The sequence below is a fragment of the Vicugna pacos genome, chromosome 17 (assembly GCF_048564905.1).
Source record: "Vicugna pacos chromosome 17, VicPac4, whole genome shotgun sequence".
In the NCBI taxonomy this organism is placed as follows: Eukaryota; Metazoa; Chordata; class Mammalia; order Artiodactyla; family Camelidae; genus Vicugna; species Vicugna pacos.
The window spans coordinates 50,426,281-50,444,671 of record NC_133003.1 but is presented as its reverse complement, the minus strand read 5'-3'; the positions used below and the strand labels follow the sequence as shown (position 1 = coordinate 50,444,671).

General features: G+C 47.9%; 1 protein-coding gene across 4 annotated transcripts in view; it reads right to left on the bottom strand.

Annotated features, from left to right (window-relative positions):
- Positions 1-18,391, bottom strand: part of HRH1 (histamine receptor H1) — a 167,803-nt gene that overhangs the window by 66,565 nt on the left and 82,847 nt on the right. For 2 of the 4 annotated variants that reach the window (XM_031686224.2, XM_006206810.4), the window contains exon 1: positions 7,788-8,001. The exons of 1 other annotated variant lie outside the window; for it this stretch is intronic. The gene's annotated coding sequence lies outside the window, so the exon portion shown is untranslated. Of the gene's footprint in view, positions 1-7,787; positions 8,002-18,391 lie in introns of those variants that run through there. One more of the 4 variants, XM_031686226.2, reaches the window with a different exon arrangement.

Below are 18,391 nucleotides of genomic sequence, written 5' to 3'. Positions count from 1 at the left end.
AGCCATAAACCAGGCAGGTGACATCCCTATGCTCTGGGAGCTGGCAGTCTGGTGGCAGGGACGAAGGCAATCAGTGGACAGCGACTGGACTTGGGGACAGGTCAAAGTAGGGCGGTTGGGGAAGGGCTCTGAGGAGGGAACATCTGAGTCCTCAGCGATGAGAAAGTGCCTATCCGCCACTGCAAGGTCTGGGGGGGAGGCTCCCAGTGATGCTGTGTGTGGTCGTATCACTATTATTACTACTACTACTACTACTATCATTATTCCCCTTTTACAGAGGGGGAAACTGAGGCCAGGGAGGTTAGACGGCTTCCTCCAAGGCCAGAGAGGTAACAGTTTATAGCATCAGGACGCCAGTCCAGGTCGAAACTCTGAAACCCCAACTGCTGTCACCAAATCCACTTTCCTCTAGGTTCTAGCACTTTTTAAAAGACTCTTAACCTTGGAGAGCTTCAACAAAGCATCACGCAGCACACCCTCATGGAGCCTCCAGTTTAATTTGAGAAAACATCTTAACACAGAAAATACCCATCACACAAGGCAGGGCAGAAACTGATATATAGAATTAACACAGTTTCAAATTTTAAAAACCCAATAGGATTTGTTTTGAAATATGACAAAATGACTCCCAGTTTCTTGGGGGAAAAGAAATCCATATAAAATACTTACACATTGTTCATTTAATAAACACTTATGAGTTATCAGGCTCTGCTATAAATGCTTTTCAAATATTAATTCTTTTAAACTTCATGACTCATTTAATACTCATAACAACTTGGTAAGTTAATACAGTCACTAACCTCAATTTCTAATTGAGGTAATTAAGGCAAAGATAGTTTGATGGCCTACCTGGGACACACTTGGAAAACAGTGGAGCCAAAATCCAAATCTACATCATCTGGCCCTGGAACCTTTGCTCTTAACCATAAACTGAATTTGCAAGTATCACTTCTACAACTGAATTTATCTATACAATCACATTTTGTCCGCCTTCTTCTACCTCCCATGAACTTGTTTTCAGGAGATGGTCCGACTGACATGTGGAATTCACGGTTAACCCCCAGATCAGCTCTGGGGAGCCCTTGGGAGGCACTCTGACCAGTTAGCCTCCTTCAGGGAGGCTGAAACTGAGCCCCATCAGAGGCCCTGTTAGGCCCATGAGGTTGGACCAGCCATACAAGCAGTGAGATGCCACGGACAAAGCAAAGAAAACGAGGCTTCCATGAAGTGCCCGGCATCAACAGTCTCGTGGGCAGAAGCCCCAGACCCCACATGTGGGCTGGCAACAGAACTACACTCCACGTGGGCTCGGGCAGAGGGACAGCAGGGTGGAGTCACTGAGTGATGATGCTCTCCGGGAAAAGAGAAAGGCCAGCTAGTACATACATTAAGTTCTCCTGAAAGAATAAACCCAGTTAAAAATGCCTAGAAAGTTTGAAAGTAAAAAAATAAGTAACTTTTCAAAATGAAGGAGAAAAAGAAGGGGGAGCAGATGCCTTTGTAGATGACTTTACAGAGTCATCAGAGCCGAGTGGCCCCCACCCTAGCTCTGGCCCACCTGTGCTGTGCTCAGCTGCCATCTGCCCTGTTTCCTGCCAGGGCCCTGCCTGATGGTCGGTCACCAGAGCCAGCGGAAAGTTCAACATAACACAACAGACAGCCGGGAAGGAGGCCCGCTGCTGAAGACAGGGAGTCCAGGTCACACTCCCGAGGCTCACAGCAGAAAACCACGCGTGTGGTGCCCCCTGGAGTTGTGCAGCGCTGTGACTCTGCCTCCGAAGATACGGAGCACTTGAGGATCTGCTCCAGGTGCAGGGGTAGGGAAGGGAAGAGAGATCTGGCAGCCGGGAAGGGAACAACAGAGTCAGTGTGTGAAAAGACTATCTGACACCCAAACCCACACAGCTGAGAGAGTGATGGTTTGCTGTGAAACATGAAACCATTAAAACAGTGTACCACTAGCAATCTAGAAGCCTCGTCCTCCTACTCTGAATGATGGAGTAACAGTAGCAACCTCAGGGCACTGTTGTGGGGATTAAGGATGATCTAAGTTAGTGCAGTGCCTGGTGCTGTAGTAAAAGAGGATCGAGGGACCATTCCGCTGAAAAACTTGCCCAAATATAGCTACCCCCGGGGGGTCAGAAGGAACTGGCTGGAGGGGTGTGGCCCCAGGTCACTATCTGCAGATTCCAGGCCACGTGTTATTATGGAGAGGGGAAGCCTCCCCAACAGGAAGAGGAGTCTCGTGCATGGAGTCAGGCCCCTCCATCTGTGGACACGGGGGACAGCAATTCACCGCAAGTACGCTGTCTGCAGATGCAGCAGGAGGAGACAGGCAACAGACTTTCACCCTAGGCTGAACCTGCTTCATCTGGGATGGGTGGTTGGAAGAACCCTACCCAGCACCCAAGGCCGGCTCTCCCTGCAGCACACAGGACAGCTGGGCTCACAGACTCTGCCCACTTCCACCTGAGGCAGCCTGAGCCTCTCCCTGTTGGAAAGTTCTGCTTTAGTCTGAGCTGCAACCAGCTGTCCTCTCCACCCTCCACTTATCTTTCACCCCTGGGGCCTCACTGGTGACAGGAACAACGCCCAGCTTACACAACCTCTTCTAGAGAACTGAGTGAGAACACGGCCGACCTCGTTTTGTGAGGCCAGTGTAACCCTGACAAGTAAACACCAGAAAGTGAAATCACCAGTCAATCCCATTCATGAGCTCATGATGTTAAAGTCCTAAACAAAAAGGTGAGGAGAAATAATCCAGCCAGAAAGACGCAACAGGACAATCCAGAAATGCAAAAATCAATGGAGTTCACCATGTTAACAGATTGAAAAAGAAAAATCACGGGACCATTTGAGCAGACGCAGGGGAAAAAAAAAAACAAAACACCTGTTAAAAACTCTACTTCCATTTACGACTAAAAAGAAAAGAAACACTCAGCAAACTGGCAATAGAAAGGAGCTTCTTTAATTTGATAAAGATTATCTACCAAAACCCTAGAGTAAACATTATACCTAACTGTCAATGGGGACAATTCCTCTATAACACAGAGAGAAAGAAAGAGAGAGAGAGGGGAACAAAAATCCAAAAGGAAAGAAAGGGTTGGAAAGGGAGAAACAAAACAGTTACTTGCACCTCCTACAATTGTATATAGAGTGTTTCCAAAATAATCTACAAATATTTCTTTTTTTGAATTAGTAAGAGTTCAGCCAAGATTCTGGATACAGAATCAATATGTGAAATGCAAAAAACTTCTCCGAGAAGCAACCAACGTAGCATTAATTAAAAAAAAATACATGTGTAGACAGAGGTACCATTTACAATAGTATACAAAATATCAAATAACTAGGAATCTATCTAATAAAAAGATGTTCAAGACCACCAAGGGAAAATTAGGAAAATGTACCTGAACTGCATCCTAAATAACAAAGAGAGATACCATGTTCATGGAAGTCTAAATATTGGACCATCCACCCCTAACGGGCAAGAAAGAGCTCAGCAGGAACACCTGGCAGATCAGAGTGACCTGTGCTTACGTTCTACCTCCTGTTGCTTGTAAAATGTGTGACTCTGGGTGCTCCACCAATCCCTCTGACCCTCAGTTTCCTTACCTGTAAAACACAGAGAGCCATTCTTGTCTATTGTGTGGAGTCAAGAGATAAGAAAGCACTTTGGAAAATGTTGGACAAATACAGGGATTCTCATGACTAGCATTATTATTATTACTCTTTGTTGGTCTGAGGGTGGGGAAAAAGTTCTTTTTCCCAGATCCCACCAGCTGTGTCCTTGTTTCTGCTCATCAATTTGCCGCCAAGGGCATTGCTGAGTGCTTATTGTGTATGCAACATTTCCTCTTTCAGTTCTCAGAGCAACCTACAAGGTGGGTGCTATGTTAGCCCCATTTTACAGATGAGAAAGCTGAGGCCCAATCAAGCAACCTGTCAGTCATATATTTATTCATTCATTAGACATCCATGAGCCTCTTCTATGTGCCGGGAGCTGTGAGTACCCTGGTGAAGACAGACATGGCCCCTGTTCTGTTAGAACTGACAGTCAAGGTGGGGACACAGACAAAAATCATCCACGACCAAAGAGCTGGCAGAGCTGAGATTCAAACTCAGATCTCTTGGACACCAGAGTCCATGTTTTTAACCACTCCCTCAGGGGCCTGCCTCAGTCTCCTCTGCTCTATCCTCTCTGTTGTGACATCATGGTTTCTAACACCCACTCTGCTGGCAGCAATAAGTCTCAATGGGTCTTGCCATCCAAGCTGCTGCACAAATTGAGAGCTGTCAGCTTCGATCCTGGCCCATGTGATCCTCGTGCATTATCACTGGAGAATGACAGCAGGGAAGATGAATACAGAAGAGAGCAGAGGCATCCCGCACCGCCTCCCCCCAGCATCAGCCTCATTGTTCCCAGTGAGTGTGCGCCCGAGTCCTCTGCCACCATTAATGGCAGAAGTGAGTCACTTATAAATAAGATACAGGAGCTTTATTATAATTATACCCCGAGATTCAGAAATGCTTGGCGTCACTGTGAAAGGGAGGGCAGCAGGTGACTGGGGCTTGAATGATCCTCTGCCAGGTACGTCTTTCAGATAAAACGCCTTGGATCAGGAGCAATTACAGCTAATGCCCGGCCTGAATGCTAATGAGAATTACTTACAATTGCATGTAATTCTTTGTCATTTATACTATCTGCCTTTCTTTCCTTCATTTCTCTTCTTTTCTATCTGGGCTTTAATCCTGAGAAATTGATACTAGAAAATACGCTTAATGGCCATTTTGCAGGTGAGGAAACTGATGGCCAAGGTCATTCAGTGCAAAGAGCCAGGGCCGGGGTTCTAATCCTGACCTTTTTTCACTCCACTATTCTGTCTTTAAAGAAAAAAACAATTCAGCACTCTGGATGTGTCCTCTCCACCTGGACAGTGCACAGAATACCAATCTGAAAGGCAGTGGGGGCTGCGTGTTCTGTGGACTTCTTTGCTTTGGTGAGGACAGGGCAGACCTTATGAAATGAACTTCAAACCTACCCTGCCATCCCACAACCACCAAGAGGCCCACACCTGTCTCTAAAAAGTGGCCATGATGAGAGAATCTTCATAAGGAGAGTCTTTCTCCTGCCCACACAAGCTCGAAAACTGTCCCAAATCCACATCCCTTAGAACGCCAGGCTACAGAGTGAAGGACTGAGGTTAGCCGTAATAGTGATAATTGTGGCAATGCCCGGCATCTGCCGACTGCCTCGTAGAGCACCAGAAGTTTAAATAAGCCTGCACTGAGACTTCAAGTTTTAGGCTATTGAAAGCTTGGACCTGCACGAAGACTTCTCACATTACATCTAACACTAGATTACTCCCACTTGACAGATGAGAAAGCAAAAGTCCTATGGATGTTGGGAAACTGACAGTTGGCAGAGCCAGGCTACAAAGCTGGGCCTGTTTGACCTTAACAGTAACAATAATGACAACTAACATGTGAACAGCACTTTAACATATTACCTAGCACCACCTAGGTGTTTTATGCACAGGAACACAATTAGTTCTCTTGTCCACCCAGTGAGGAATGTGCTAGGAATACTTCCATCCTAAACATGGAGAAGCTGAGGAACAGAGAGGTATAGCAACTTGCCCAATGTCACAGAGCTCATAAGTGACAGCATCACTGGGATGGGAGTCAGCTCCAGAGTCCACACTTTTGCTCTCTGTGCCATACTCCTCTTTGTTACAGAGGCCACACCATTTCTGCTAGGCACTCCTTGACTGTAAAAAGGAAAGTGTAAACAAGAACCAGGAATTCTGAGTCTGAGAGGAGGAAGTTCAGATACAAGCTCTTCCCACCTCAGACACTCAGCCGCTGGCCAGGAGGGACCACTCCCAGCCCAGCACTACCCAAACTCCTCTGGGCTGCAGGGGCTTGGAGGCAGCTCTGGCCTCCACCCAGCTCTGAAATAGTGTTCGGGCAGTGTAGGACCTTCTCCACTCTGGAACAATTCTCTCTCATACTTGAAAATCATACCAGGCTTCCCTACAGACTTTCCCTCCACCAGGGGAAATACTTCTTGGGACAGTGGGGCAGCATCAGGCAGCCTCAGGCTGACATGTGAGGGTCCAGCCAGCCCCGAGTCGTATTAGAGAATTTACCTGGGGCTGTCAAGAATTCCTGTGACTGATAACCGGCTCAGCAGCAGGCCTCCTGCATGGCAGCTATCCTAGAGAAAGAAGAGCAGTGCAGTGGCATCGGGGGCCCTGTTGCCTGGCATTTCTCTATTTTCCCCTTTGCTGCTGCCAGCCGCAAGCAGCAAGGACCTAAGATCCCATCTACAGCCTAAGTTTCACTGATAATCTGGAGGGAGTCAGGTAAGACCAGCTGGACAACCTCCGGCAAGTTACTTAACCTCTCTGAGCCTCAATAGACTATCTGTTCAATGAAGTTAGTAATACTAGTGCCTGCTTTGCAAGGCTGCTGTGATAACTAAATGTCATCATGCATTATGATACTCTCACGGGTCCACCATCTCTCACTCTCCCAAGTCTCTGCTGGTTCCTGGCTGCCTCCAAGATTAAGCCCTCCGGATCAGGCCTCCCCCACCAACTCCACCTGTGCCCCAGCCACCGTCATGGAATGAATTCCCCAAGCACCTTGCAGCCAGAGGACCTTGCTCACACAATACTTATTCCCAGCACCGGTCCCTCATCACTGGGCTCCACGACAGAGGTGGGAGCCCCCTGCAGGAAAACAGCGACCCTGCCTGGAACATCTCTGCACTGACAGCTTCCAGGCAGAGCAGACACCTCAGAGAGATTAATGGACTGGGGTAAGGGGTCTTCTTGGGCGGCAGGGGTCAGGGGAAGGTGAGAGTCATCCAGAGAAGGAAAGTGGCTTTGGTGAAGAACTGCTGCGCTCCAGCTCCTGCGCCTGACTTCCTTGCCTCCTTCCAGAAAAATGGAGAGTAATTTCCGGAATTTGGCCCCTCTCAACCTGAAAGGGCAGCCCCAAGTGCCTTTGCCACCAGAATCCACTCCCTGACAGTAATAGCCACCCATTTTCCCAAAGGATCCTCCTTGAGGCGCAGTGAGGAGGTGGCCCGCCCCGCCCAGATTCCCAGCCTGGCTGGAGGAGAGCGGTGGTCTCGGCGCTTCCCACACCCGACTTCCTGGTGACGCTGAACCCGGGGCTCACCTGCATGTGGTTAAGCGGTTTGAATCAGGCTGACTCGGGGTCAAAACCCTGGCTCCCTCCTTGACTCAGTGGTGTGCCTGGGCACAACTTCACCTCTCTGAGTCTCTTTCCTCCCGTGGAAAATGGTATAATAATACCCGGTTCATCGAGTTACAGGGAGAACCGAAAGAGGTCATGGATGCCCAGTGCCTGGCACAGTCAACGCTTTCAACAGATGGGCTGGGAATGCAGCGAGCATGAGACTCAGAGCCTGGGGCAGCTCTGGGAAAACTGGAGACTCGCCCTCTCCGCGTGGGAGCTCGAGGCAGACGCTCGGGGCGCGCACCCTGGCGAATCCGGGTGAAGCCACAGGTGTCTGCCAGTCGGGACAGGGGTCAGAGCTGAGCATCAGACAGGGTGTCGCGGAGCGAGCCGTGTCCCGGGACCCTCCCCACGCAGCCCACGTCCCTAGGACCCCTGAGCGCGCCCAGCCCACGCCAGCGGCTCCGGGGGCCCTGCGGCTCCGCCGGGATGCACAGACCCAAGCCCAGCCGCGCCACAGCCTCGTCCGACCGCCGCGGCTGCGCTCCGGCCCCTGCCTGCGCTCCGCTCGGACTCACCGCTCCGACTCACCGGCGCCGGCTCCGGGGAAAGTTTGGTGGCGCGGCGGCCGCGGCGGCCAAGCTGCTCGGTGCTCGGCAGCGGCGGGGGCGCCGAGGGAGCGGACCGGGAGGCGGGGCGCCGGAGGAGGAGCCGCACCGAGGGGGGCCAGCCGGAAAGGAGGGAGGAAGGCGGAGACCCGGGCCCCGGGCCTGCAGCGCCCCCGCCTCCGCGCTCCTAGGACCGCCCTCACGCCGGGAGAGGGCGCCTCGGGCTCGGACACCTTCCACACCCGCCCCGGGGTCGGAGCAGCTCAGGAAGAGCATCCTAGCCTCAGACTGCGCGGTGGGGAGGCTCCTCGGGACGGGAGGGAGAGGTGAAAGGAGGGTCAGAACCTTGGCGAGAACTCGCCGCCTCTACACCTGAGGGCACAGACTGAAATAGGTAAGTCAAGATAAAGAAGCAAAGATGAGGCGCTGTTTGGCAAAGTGAATCACAGATCGACTGACAGACGAAGATTCACAGTGATACCCCGCTTCGCCTTAACCCTAACAGAGGCCAAACTAGGACAACAACAGCAAATGCCCGACAAAGCCAGGCAGGCAGGGAAAGACTAAGGCTGACGCATAGGGACCCTATCCTCAGAGGCTCCGCGGGTAACTAGAGAGACCACCAAGGTGTCGAGCACCACACCCTTCAGCTGTTTCTCAGGAGCCCGTCCAGATGAGCTCAAGTTTCTAAGCCAACGCGTTCCAATCAGCATCCTGAAGGGCGAGGGTGAGGGATGTGTTTCCCTCTGAACCTCTACCCCTGACTCTGGGAGCCTGAGAATTCTCACCCACTGCCTTCATTTCCAGAGCACGGGGGAGAGAGGCAGCACTTTTCCCTCTCTCTTCAGTGCCAGGAAAACTCCATTTGAACCTCTAACTTGTACCTTATCTCAACACTTCAAAAGAGAACTCAGAGGGAGAGGAGGGTGTCTGAGAAGGAGGGAACTGGGGAGGGGTGGCTGGGTGTGGGTTTGGAGGTATTTCCTGGGAGTATCTTAGCCTCCTCTGAGCAGAGGGAGATTCTGCTCAGTGGCGGTGAAACCGTGTGGAGCTAACTGAGGCCCAGCTTCATGAGCTGGGTACGATATGTGAATGCTCCCTCTTTCCGGCCTCAGGGTCCACATCTGTAAAACGAGGGTTAATAGAAGCAGCTGCCGCTGTGCCATACCCTCTTCTAAATGCTACAGGTGCTTACTCATTAACTCCTCACAACACCCTGAACAGGGAGGAACTATTATCACCACTCTTTAGTGGAGAAGAAAATGGGGGTACAGAGAGGTTATGTGACTTACTCAAGGTCACATGAGAGAACTGAGAATCCAGCCTATGTAGCCTGGCTACAACATCTAAAGCTGTTGTTACTGTACTATAATCTTCGTCTCAGTGGGGCTGCTGGCAAGTTCCACGAGGTCATTTCTGTAGAGGCCTTAGTAAGTGCTCTATGACCCCGAGCCTGTCTACAAGGTGGAGATTAAAGGGCTGGTGGTAATGCCCAGAAATCCGAGACTTGGATTCCGGGTAACTGGCAGGCCATGTTCCTGTACTGGGCACCAGCTCTGACCTTCATGAATCTAAGAAGCAAAGGATTCCCCATTTGTTCCTCTGACCAGCCCCTGCACATCAACTAGCCCCACAACCAGGACTCACTCTGAATCCACAATAAGCCCCCTCCCATTCCCTGGTGATTCTCCAAGGTCTCCATATTTTACACTTTAGCAGACTAATATACCCTTTGGAACTGAGTTAGTACTTGTGCAATTGTTATAAACTCTAGGGGGAAATGCATTTCTGTTCTTTCCAACTGTAGAGCTGAGAAGAGCGAGGGGTAAAAAAAAAAAAAAAAAAAAAACCTCAGAAATGGCTGGGTCCCTACCCATCCCTTCTCTCTTTCCTTTCTGCAATTCAGCAAAGACTTGATCATTTGGAATTCCTCTCTAAAGTTTCACTTCCTGGGCCAGATTTAGGAATGCTAAGCCCATAGCGATCGGGAGTTTTAGAAACATCAGCATTTCAGAAGCTGTATGTCAGACATTGTTTGAAACCCCTGGCCACCAGGGTATGTGTTGTTTTGCTGCAGTATTTGAAACGGATGTATCAGGAGATAACTCTGGCCATATCCTGGGTGTGTGGGGTGGAGAGGAAGCAGGCAACTGCCTAACAGTATACAGGCAGCAGAAGAAAAATAACTGCCAGCCCTCACGTCACACTGTGCATAAGGTGCTGTCCTAACAGTGCTGCGTAATCTTAATTTACCTACTCACAACAATCTCGTGAGGTAGGTACTATTATCATCCTATTATGCTGATGAGAAAACTGAGGCACAAAGCTGAGAGGAGACTTGTTCAGAGTATAAAGCCGGTGAGTCACAGTCACCTCAAGATCAGACAGGTAGGAAGAGGCTGAACCAAGCCTGGAACCTGGTTCAGTCTGGCACCACAAGCCTGTTCCTACTTTTGTGCTTTGTGGAAGAAAACGAGAAAGGGACACCCCCTTGAGCCCCTGAGTAGAGAGTAGAGGTACAGATTAAAAAGCAGTATATTTAAAGTATCTCCTCTGCCCCCTTTAGTTCTATGCTTACTTTGCTTCTCTGAGCCTCAGTTTCCTCACTTACAAAATGAGAATAATAATGCCTGTGCCACATCCAGGATTTCAGTGATGTTCTTTTGGTTGCAGGTAACATTAAACCCAATTATAACCAGCTTCAGCCAAAAGGGGTTTTAGACTGAAAAATGCAGGCGGTCACTCTGGATTCAGACACAGTCCACGCCAGAAGCTCAAGGGAAGTTATTATGACTCTGTCTTCATCTCCTGCCTGTTTTCTTTTATCAGTTTGATTACCAGGCTAGGTGTCTCCACAGGGAGACAGAAATGGCCAGTTTAGCAACCTCAGGGCAAAGAAATTACTTCCTTCCCAAAACTTCCAGCAAAAATCCTAGGGTTGCCTCCCATTGGCTGGGCTTGGGTCACATGCCCAGCCCTGAAACCATCATGCTTGCTGTGACTGGCCAAACCTGCATCACATGCCTACAACTGGAGTGGGAGAAGGGAGTCAGCCCCTCCCAGTGGGTGAGGCATGGTTGTCTAAAAGAAAATCAGGGTGCTGTTTGCAGAATAATGGGGCATGGGTGCTGGACAGGCAGAGATGTTCGCTTCCTCTTAAGTCGGGGTTAGCATTAAATACACTTGTGTGTGCAAAATGTCTGGCTCTGGTGGGTGCTCCGAAACTGCATCTCTCCTTCTTCCCTCTCTTCTAGGAAACAGGATTCATGTCGCACCAAACCCAGGCCAACTGCTTCCTTGCTCACACGGGGAAACTAAGAAGGGACTTCTGAGAGAGGGAAAGGGACTTGCCCCAGATGACCCAGCTAACCAGCCATAGAATCCATATCTTTTGACCTGAAACAAACCCCAGTTAAAGTCTTGGCTGAGCATCTTCAGCTCTTTCAACTCCTCAAGGGAGTTATCTTAGCGCTGGCACAGGGGGAACTGGAAGATCGCAAAGTGCTTAAGACCCAGAGGAAATAATGCCACTCCCACAGTATCACCACCGTGCACCAAGCAATGGACCAGTATATCTGGCAGGAACCAGTCCAGCTCCCCACCCATCACACTTATAAACTCGGCCATTTCCTCTGGGGACGCTGCACTCTGGGTGCTGAGAGAGCCAAGCAGGCATTTTTCACAGCTGCCCCAAGTAGGCAAGATGGCTCTTCCCTTGTTTAATTTCCTGCTCAGTTTGTGAGAGCAGATGTGCGTCCTTTAGGGCTAAAGGGGACCAAGTAGATTCAGAGTTGTCAAAACTGACCCTTTCAATTTGGCCCTGACTCAGTTTAAAAGTTTTCTGGCCTTGGCCAGGGAGTCTGACTTCTCTACTCTAAACTTATTTAGCCTGGCATGCTGGGAAGCTCTCTATTTAAAGGAAGGTGAGCAAGAATGGCATACATCAAGCTAGAATGGTAAGACTGCTCCCTCCAACCCCTTAGGTAAAGCACTTGGGTTTGGGGTACACACTGCCACAGGGTGTGTACAATGATACAGCCTTCCTGGAGAGTAATGTGGATTCAGATGTTGAGAACTTTAAAAATGTTCAGATGATTATTCCATACTCTAAGAATTTCTCCTGAGAAAATACTCATCTATATCCCTAAGATATGAATAAAGGTGTTCATGACAAGATTGTGTATAACAGTCAAAGTGTGAAAATAATCCAAATATCTAACCATAGGGGACTGATTAAGTAAATTACGTACATGCATACAGTAGACTATTATACAGATAAGACCGTATTACAGAATACAGAATTATGTGAAAACCGATTAAAATATGAAATGTTAAAAGAGCAATTTATAAGAGACTAGGTATGTGTAAACTCATTTTGTGAAAAAATATACCTATTTATGTATTTAAAAGCTCAAAGTGGTTGTATCAGGGATAAGTGGGAAGGAGAGAAAAATTTGTGGGTACTTTTGGTTTTCACTTATCTGTTTATTTTCTAACATTTTAAAAGTAAAATTTATATTACTTTGTTAATTAGGAAAAATGCACAATAACCTTTATAAAAAAACTTGTGTTTGGTTTCCTTTTTAAAAAGTAAGGTTAAATCAATCAATCTCTCTGGCTAGGATGTGTGGAAAGAAATGGGAAACTGAAGGCTGGGAGCAGCAGCAACAGCCACAGAGAGCAGTACAGTGCAAGACGTTTGCACGAGAAGGCTATATCCATTTGCTGTATGACCTTAGGCAAGTCACTCACCATCTCTGAGCCTCAGTTGCTACATCCACAAAATGAAGTGTTTGGTTCCATTATCTCTGGAGTTATTTCCAATGCCAAAATTCTGCTATAGATAAGTTATGTGAGCCCCATGGAATGTTCATATATGCTCCAGGGGAACACGCAATGGCCCAGAAATGTATTTGGCATGAATTATTTTAAGTCTTTCTAGCCCTATGAGACTGTTGAAAACTCTGCTTAGCCTCTCTGTTCTTAGCATCTGCCTTCTGCTCAGCTTCCCAGTCTCTCCATCTAGCTACCTCGAAACTAGCAAATTCATGGAAAAGCACATGGAATGTCAGGCTCACCTCCACATGTTTCTCCTCACCCTGGGATCTTGATTCCTCAAGTCCTGACTTCCTAGATAGCTCTTTGATGCCTTCTAACAGATTTTAATTTTCTTTTAAACAGTTTTATCCAGGTTTTCTAGTTGTTTATTGAGACAGTTGATCTCTACAAGCTGGTTTGACATAGGCAGAAGCAGAAGTCCCTTCATGTGTTGGTGAGTGAAGTGGCTGGTTATAGAATGCTATGTACAGAGGGATCTATTTCTGTGCAAAACATGCATATACGTTTATGCAGAAGAAACAAGAGAAAGAACAAAAGCTACACTCGGCACCTAACTGGCTAGGTTTTCATTGTTTAACATTCAGTTATATTTCCAGTGTTATACAATGGACACTGAGCATGTCCAAGCTGAGTCTGACTTTTGAGGTCATTTATACCCATTTTAAAAATGGGGAAATTGAAGACAAGAACATTTAAATTCATTTCAATTTAACAATTATTGGAGGCTGGCTATGGGCAGAGAACCATGCTATGAGCCTCAGGGCATCCAAAGAAACACAACACCTAGTTACTTATTCCTCCACCCTAAGTGTCTCCAATGTGTGCTAGACTTTGGGATGTGAGGAAGATGATGACAAGAATCTGCCCTCAAAAAATCCTAGCTGTGGAGACAGATATTCAGATAAACCATCCCAGGTTTGACATGATAAATGCTACAGTAATGATGTGGCAGAGACTGTGACTTCCCTCTTAATAGCCATTCTCCCAACATCCAACTAAAAGACTGTATTTCCCAGCCTCCCTTATAGCAAGTTATGCTCATGTGATAAAATTTTGGCCAATGAGATGTAGCAGGGAACTGTTATGGGGGTTTCTGGTTAGTGGTAGTCTTTTTAAAGGGAACAGGAAATCCTCTTTCCTTTTTTTCTGCTGCTTAGAATGTAGATGCAATGGCTGGAGCTTTAGTAACCATTTTGTCCTACAATGTCACCTTGTGAAGGAAGACCCATACTAGGATGACAGAAGAGATAAAGTAGCCTCAGTCACTGACAGCATGGAACTGCTCTATCAGCCCTGGATTGTCTGTCTTTATACTTCTTTTATACAAGAAATAAACTTCATACTCCTTATGCCACTATTATTTAGGATTTTCTCTTATATGCAGCTAAACAAAATCCTAACTCATGAAAATCCTAAACATAAAGTGTTATGGGAGCAAAGGAGTGAAGGAGGGAAGAACGAATATTTCCATTCTTAAGCATCAAGGAAGTGAGAGAGGGTGTGGAGGTTGTGAAGGGTTCACCAGTGAGATGGGTGGGGATTTGGGAGGAAGAGCAGGCCATGCAGGGAGCTTGGGCTCTGGGCTGGGAACCGGTGTTAGAATGGGCTAGAAAAGGGCACAGGGGTGTTGGAATCATGCGGCCTGTATTCAAATTCCATCACCATCTTTAGCTAGTTACCTCACTGCTCTGTGCCTCAGTTTCCCCAGCTGTGAAATGGGGTAATAGTAGTGCCAGCCTCACTGGGTTGTCATGAGGATTACGTGAGTTAGTAAGTGTAAAGTGCCTGGCACATGGTGAGGGCTTGGTCAGTGCTGGCTGTGAATGTGCTCATCTGCACAATGGGATAATCAGTCTGACCTCTCAGGGTGGCCAGCACGGATATCACGGCACAGGGCTTTGACCACAGTAGGTGCTCAGCCGTGCAGCCCTGTCCTCTCTCTCTCAGCAGGGAGCTTACAATGAATATTCACCAAATCTTCACCACGCCCCTACTCCGTGTCAGGTCCTGCACCGGGAGGTGGCTGATCCAGGATGAATCAGATCTTACCCCTGACCTCCAGTTGCTCACAGTCTCAAGGAGAGAAAAGGAAAATAACGCGATAGGCATAATACAGTGTGGAAAGTGCAACAGTGGTCCAAGTTCAGTCCACCAACTCAGGTGAGCAAGAAAGGAAGCTATTTTTGGTTAAATGAGCTCAGTCTCTGCTATGATCTCCCACTTCTGAGGGGAAGCCTTAATCTCAGGTAAAGTGAGACTTGCCCTTTTCTCTAGGGGTGGTGTCTTAGTTCTTGGGATCTGGCAGGGAGCATCTGGGGCGCATCATCACTTATCCACACTGGCATCTGCTGAGACACCTTTATTCCTACCTGAGAAGGGGTCACCCACGCATCCAGGCCACTGCCAAGTTGTCCCTTGTCCCTTGTCCCTAAGCCTCATCCCCTCTTTGTCCCTTCAAAGTGCCCCGGAACCACCGCTCAGCCCCCACAGCCACTGGGGCACAGGGAACTCTGTAGACATAGGATGACCTTCTGCCCAGCCACACACACAGCATTTTTCCACTAGAGAGTCTGCCTTGAGAAGAACACGGGTCCTTTCTATGTTCAGTTTCCTTGAACTTATCTGGGGATTCTGGGGTCTCTCTCCAAGCTCAGGTCTGTGCCCAGAGAAGGGGCAGGTTCAAGGGTCCCTTTCCTCAGGGTTTACACCACCTACCTCCCCCTGTGCTGCTGCTCCAGCTCTCTCCTCACCCTTGTCTAGTCTGAGGGAGGCAGAACCTTGCTCTTAAATTCCCCACATTTTCCCATACCAATCATGTCATCAATGCACACGAGCCTTTTCCTGTTGCCCTGACACCGTAGGCTTTTGAAATTCAAAATCCAGGAGAAGATTCTGGTTTCTCTCTTTCTGCAGGGCCAGAAGAGGACAGTAGCCTTTAAACAACAGCCTATTGTTTGTCATAATGGTGAGGGAAGGGGGAGGCAGGAGTGTGCGTAAGGCTTCTGGGTAACAGGAATTAGCAAGAACGAAAAATAACCCAATGAACTCCCTCCATGCTCCCAGTGGAATGGCTGGAATTAAGAAGGCTGACAATATCAAGTGTTGGCCAGGATGTGGAGCCACTGGAATGCTCCTACACGGCTAATGGAGACGCAAAATGGCATAGGCACTTTGGAGCACTGCTTGTCAACTCTAATAAACATAAATCTACCTCATTTTTCAGAAATTCCACTCTTAGGTATATCTCCAAGAGAAGTGAAAACATATATCCACAAAAGACTGCACATGATTATAGATTTATTCATAATAGCCCAAACAGGAAAGAATCCAAACATCCACTAACAAGAGTTTGAATAAACAAATTTTGGTAAGTTCATACTGTGGGATACCACAGAGCCATAAAAGTAGATGAACTACTGCTGTCCACAAAACATGAAAGAAAGTCAAAATCATTATTCTGAATAAAAGAAACACAAAAGAGTAAATATTGTATTATTCTACTTAGATGGAGTTCAAGAATTGGCAGAACTAATCTACAGCTTGAGAAGTGGTTGCCTCTGGGGGGAGGGGTGACTGTCACTGACCCAGAAGAGGCACTGAGAGTGGGTGCTGGAAAAGTTCTACACTTTGATCTTTGGGATGGTAACATGTATATATAGATTGATAAAATTTTTAATATTTGTGCACTTTACCATATATAAACCATACCTCAGTTTTAAGAAGTCAAAATTTCCTTAAAAAACACACAGACTAACATTTCAAAAATAATATGCTACCCTTGGTGCCATGAAGAGGTAAGCACATTGCACTCAGGGCGAGTCCAGGAGAGGCATTAAGCACACTGTGAGTGGGGAGGGGGTGAGGATGGAGCGACCCCCAAGGAAGGCTTCCTGGGGAGGTGAGGCCTAGACTGAATTTTGAAGGACTGGAGCTGAAGGTCAGGCAAAGAAGGCTAAGGGCATTTCAGGCACAAGAAACAGCACTTGGGTGAGTCTCAAGAGAACCTGACTGAGAAGGGAGGTGGGGGTGCCACAGACAGCAGCAGCAGTCAGATCTGACTGAACCTCAAAAACTGAAGGGAAGTCAAGGGGAAGTTCTGAAGAGCTGTGGTCAGACCTGGGCTTGAGAAAAGCTCACCTGGAGGGAGGGAAGGTGGTGGTAGAGAGGGTTGCAATAATCTAGGAGATGGTTATCTGTGGCCTGAACTAGGGCAGGGACAAAAGGGACAGGGGTGGGAGAAGAGCTTCCAGGGACACTGAGGAGGAAGGCTTTGGTAACTGGCAACACTGGGGGAGAGGGGAGAGAAAGTAGTTAAGGAGATTCTCTGGTCCTTGCTATCAAGTCAGGGTGGAACCACTGGCTGAGAAAAAGATCAGAGGAGGTAATCTGGGTAAGTACTGAAGTGGTTGGCCAGGTGTTGTTTTGCCTGCTGGGCCCTGCTTCCCTTTCTCCTGCTTTTCCTATGGGGAGCTACTCCTTCCTACTCTCATGCTGTGTTCCTAAAGTGCGGTGACCCTACCTCTCAGCTGTAGGACATGTGACCTTGGCCTGGCCAGTTCGCATGGCCCAGCTCTCTGGTGAAACACAGTGATTGGTTCAGGGGTTGGCACATGACCCAGATTGATCCAATGAGAGTTAGTCCTGGAAATCCTGCTAAAATTCTTGAGAATGAAGCCTGTATTTTTTTTTCCTCCTGGGAGGGCTGAGCTGGTGGAGTGAAAGCCTGGAACTGCTGATGGCCATCTTTGCCACCAAGACAGAGAAAGCCTCCCTGAGAATGAAGCCAACACTTGAGTAAACAGATCAGAAAGAAAGATCTGTCTGCCTGATGATGCTGTGTGGGTGCCTAGATCCAGCCATGCCTGAAGACTAACCTGAATATTTCATCTTTGTGAGCCAGTGAACTCTCTTTTTGGAGTAATTGTTTGAGTTGAGCTTTTGCTCCTTCTAAAGAAAGAGTTCTAGTGAATATAGGTTCCACTAAAAAGCTTTTATGTCAGTACAGAGCATCTATTTGGGATGATTTAAATTTTTGGAAATAGATGGTGGGATGGTCGCACGACATTATGAATGTACTTAATGTCACTAAATTGTACACTTAAAATGGATAAAATGATAAATTTAATGTTATGTACATTTAATCACAATAAAATATGAATAAAAACATTTAAAATACACAAAGAGAGAATCAGACTTTAAGTAAAGGAAAAATAAGATGTCATTATGAAAGATGTGCATTTTGAGGGAGCTAGAATGATAACTGAACGAGATCTGGTACAGAGAGGCAAAGTATTTCAGGCGGAGGGAAGAGCACAAACCAAGCCTTGTGGGGAGGAAAGTAAAGAGAGCATTCTGGGGATGGTGAGAAGTTGAGCTGGCCTGGGCGGGCTGAGGAAAGGTGGGAGGGAGACGAGTCTGGAAAGGAGATTAGGGGCCAGACCAGGAAGGCCCAGAATGCCAGGGTGAGTGAGTTTGGGTTAACCCAATCGAAGGTCAATTCCTATGGGCTAGAAAAGGCATTGTAAATTCCGGGGCTGTTTGGAAAAACTTCACGGAGAATTTAAGGAATGGCTTCTGGGACTCAAGCTCCAAGTTGGCTTTCCTGGCCACTGACTCCCCTGGAGCCCACTTCCGCCCCTCTGGCCCTCCAGGAGCTGGATGGTGAGCCCTAGGACTGGTGATACAGGGTGTCCCTGCCTTCCATGTTCCTGGCTGGTCCATCTAGAGGTGCCAGC